We start from the raw sequence: 4602 nt of genomic DNA, 5'->3' as shown, positions 1-4602 counted from the left end.
TAGCGAAAATAAACGAGGGTAACACAGGTGCACGGGATGAACTAATAATGAATAATTAACAGGGAGAACAAGGGGGCGGGGACTAGAGACCGGACACCAGAGGCACATGCCACAATAAACAAGGCATGGCCTCCACATGAAACAAGAAACTGTCAGAACTCTGCCATCACAATAAAATATAAATATAAAACCAAACTCTCGTGGCAGAGTCCTGACACATGTAGTAATGGTTCCAACCACATTTACATATTTACCGTTGTCCTTTTTGTTACTTGTCATGCAACAACACAGAAATGAGATGATACATTTAAATAAAAAATATAATGAATACCAAAATATGGAAATATATCACGGAACATAAACATTGAATAGTGACATTTACACCATGTTATTCTTCTGTAGTAATCGCAAATAAAATGCTTGACCATCACAATTTCACAAACTCTCCATATTATTGTGACTTGTATTCATATTTTTTAATTGTTTATATTCTACAGAACCAATGCTGTTACTAAAAATATTTTTCAGAAATAACATAATTCTGTTATACTTATATAATTTAATAACAAACATTCCTTGTCCACTATTCCATTCCTTTCCCCAACCAAAGGCAACACCTTCAGGTTGAAGAGATCTATTTTCGACCAGGTAATGCTGCTGAAACTCTTGGAGGAGGAGCCTGGTAAAGGAAATGTCTCAGCACATCATCAAGTACCTTCTGAAGCTAATGAAAGAAGTGGAGTCACTAAGAGGACAGACTTAGTAGCGCATCAAAACCAGCAGTATGTACATGATCTTTAGATTTTAGTATCAGAATTTTTTTTTAATAAATAGATATACAAATATAATAATATAATATAGATATAAATCTCCAGGGAACTCTATACATTGAATTGTGATCAGGCACTAAGCTGACCAGCACAAGTATGCACAATGTAAAAGTTACATATACAGTGCCATCCATAAGTATTGGAACAGAGGCACATTTTGTGTTATTTTAGCTGTTTACCAAAATGTATTCCAGTTACAGTCATATTATGACTATTGGCTTACAGTGCACACTCTCAGCTTTATTTTGAGGGTATTCACATCCAAATTGGCTAAAGGATTTAGGAATTACAGCCGTTTAATATGGAGCTCACCCTTTTTAAAGGGGTCAAAAGTAATGGGACAGTTGGCTTAAAAGCTGTTTTATGGACAGGTATTGTCTATTTGTTAAATAATTTCCTCATGAATGACAGATGTTAAAGGTCTTGAGTTGATTTTAAGTGTGACAATTGCATTTGAAAGCTGTGGCTGTGAACTCAAATCATTCGGTTCAGGGACATCTCCATGCAAGTGATACAGACCATATTTAGGTTTCAAAAACAGAATAAATCCATCAGAGAGATAACAGGAACATTAAGAGTGGCCAGATCAACAATTTGGTGCATCCAGATTAAAAAAACAACACTCTGGTTAGCTCACCAACATAAAAATCCTGTATGTCTAAATAGGATAACAGTGGTGGATGATCGCATTATCCTCTCCATGATCAGACCTGCAAACTCCTCAGAGTTAAAAAGGTGACAGTGTCGCACGCACGGGGAGGGGGGGTTGTTAGGGTTACCCCAGCTTAGGGGTGGGCGATAAACCGGTAGACAAAATTAACCGGTAGAAATTTGTCAACCGGTAGAGATTTTGGACTATCGTTTCTATCGAGGTTACGTGCCCACGTCACGCTCCTGTGCGTGTGGTCGCGAAAACGTAACGTTTGTACACGTATTTAAGCACTGCAGTTTTAAAACAAGTTATTTTAAGCCATTGAAACACAGACAATAGATCTGTATGCGTGCGTTCTTTCTGTGTGTCAGGAGCGGACAAGTCGCGCAACCGCTGCTCTTTCTGTCTGTGAGGAGCGCGCAAATCGCGCGACCTCTGCTTATTAAGCTCGTGAGCATTTTTCCCGCTTTATTGGCCTTAAATACACATATGCGTCAAAATTCCCGTCTTTGCAAGCATCATCATAAACACGACCAGTAAGATCTTAAGAGAAAGTAAACAGCTAAAAGAGAAAGCGCATGTGTAACAGTGTATTGGATCCGGACTTTGGTCTTAAAGGGGAAGTTACCTAATTTTGCTCCTGTCTGTCACTCGTGTTAATCAAACAGGATTGAGAAAAAAATCTCTCACTGCTCCTGATTAAATCACTTTTCTACCTTAAATAAAAATATATATAGGCCTATACATACATACATAATTATTTATTATCATTCTTATTGACTGTGTATCTTCAGAGAGCTTGAGTTTTGTTTGTTTTTATCTTCTTTCTATGCTTGTATATGTTTTTTGTGAGAATTATGAACATTTCTATGGTATTAAAGATTTAAACCTTATTAAAACATAAAAAACTCTACCGTGATACATATCGTTATCATGATATAAAATTAATCCTATCGTGATAGAAGATTTTGGTCATATCGCCCACCCCTACCCCAGCTCTATATTTTTGTGGTTTTAAAATGATTCTGAGCGTGACTTAACAAAAATCAGCATACTTTAAGCTTGAAGCTTAAAGAGAATGACACATTTAGTATTTTACAAATGTTTTTATTTACAACTCACGGAAACGCCTGGAGGTGTTGTGAAGCATGACACTGAAATAAAAAACAACAAGAGACAGACAGAAATGAAAAAAATATATTTTGCTGATGTTCATGAAAGCTTCGTGCGACAAAGCCACTTTGTCCTCATGCGGCGTCTGTGCAAGGTTGACGATGACGGGCCATTGTGAATGGCAGTGAGTTCTCCACCAAAGTGCCCAGAACCATTGCCTGAAAGTAAATTAAAATCATTAAAATATAACATTGCAAACTATCATACATAGGACTAATATGATAAAACAACGTGTCTCCATACTGTATGACTGATATGCAGTGAATATCAAAATACATTTCTGTTCAATAATTATTATAATAATGCATTTTATATGTAGGGCTCCTTACATTGAATAAACAATCTCAAAGTGCTAGTGTTCATAATGTAAATTCAACTAACAATACAATGTAAAGATTTCATTGACAGACATTGATGCAAAATGTAGCCCTTTATTATACAGAAATTGGCTGTTGGTGTATTATCCTAGGACAACACGCTCGCCAGATTGTTTTATCTAAACAGCCCTATGTTGTTAAAAATTACTGTTTACCAGGTATACAGCCACCAGGAATGTATGGGGCTAGGCTAAATCCTAAAACATTAACAACGCGATGTAGAAAGATTAAGTGCATGCATTGTGTTGGACTTTAAGGCGTCCATTGCATGTTCATAATTTAGAGGAAAGGCACAAGATACAAATATCTAAGTTCAAATATTTATTGATCAGATATGAAAAAGTTTAACAGCGCGCTGGATCTTCTCATGACCACATCTGGTAAGCGAAGACACACAGCCTCTTTTTTGACAATTATTTATATATTATGTGACGTCGATCTTTTTCTTAGAGTCTCCACCCACAAAGGCTGCTTTTCCTCGTGAATCTGACTCCCTCACCACACCCAATTTTAGCCTGTAGGCAAAAATGGACACACATAGACAAAGAAAAAACAAACTGTTCTCCTCTCATCCCTGGGAGCCCTGCAGTTCCTCTCTAGTACTCCTCCACTTCACATATGGTTGACTTCACATAGCATGTTATAATGCTTTCTTAAAAAGGTAACACTTTATATTAAGGTACACATATTAACTACTAACTAGTTGCTTATTAGCATGCATACTACTAGCATATTGGCTGCTTATTAGTACTTATAAAACACATACTAATGCCTTATTCTGGATGACCATTTTCTATTGTAGTTAATAACTAATAGACCATTAACTACGGTTACTCCTACAATAAACTCCTAATTACTGCTTATTGGCTGTTAGTTAGGTAGGTTTTGTTGATGAATTACAATCTTAATATGCTATCCTCAGTATGGGGCTTATAATGCAGAAGTACCACAAGAATAGCCATTCACCCTTAATAACAATTAATAAATATGATCTATTTTTTGGTATCAACACACAGAACTGCAAGTGTAAATAATGTCCAATTAACTATTAATTAGGTCTGTATAAGTCTGAATATGTTCCCCATTCTAAAGTGAGGTCTTGTTCATAACTAATTCAATAGTAGTTGGACACTTACTAATATATGTCTGTTCCCTATTCTAAAGTTGCCTCCTCTACACACTTAGTAAACCCATTATAGCACACAACAAGTACTTCAATTACAAACCATATTCTTAAGTGATGTGTTACACCTGGTTACGCATGTAACCTTGGTTGTCTAAAACACCGGGAATGAGACATTACCTGTCTACATTGTAAAAGTGACTTTGTTATTAAAAGGAAAGTTGAGGATTTTTGATGTTCACATGTAAAAAAACAAATTCAATCCAAGTAGAAAAATCTTTTATTTTCAACATTTTTGGGAATAAAAACATTTAAACATTTCCCCCGAAGGCTTAGAACAAATGCCTGCTTTTTTAGAACAAAAAGGTGTTCTCTGTGCAAAAATCATTAAATTAAAATATATAAAATAAATAAAATTACATTTTTTAAGTGTTTACTTCAGTTGCT

The sequence above is a fragment of the Paramisgurnus dabryanus genome, chromosome 10, assembly GCF_030506205.2.
Source record: "Paramisgurnus dabryanus chromosome 10, PD_genome_1.1, whole genome shotgun sequence".
Classification (NCBI taxonomy): Eukaryota; Metazoa; Chordata; class Actinopteri; order Cypriniformes; family Cobitidae; genus Paramisgurnus; species Paramisgurnus dabryanus.
This window is presented reverse-complemented; position numbering follows the sequence as displayed.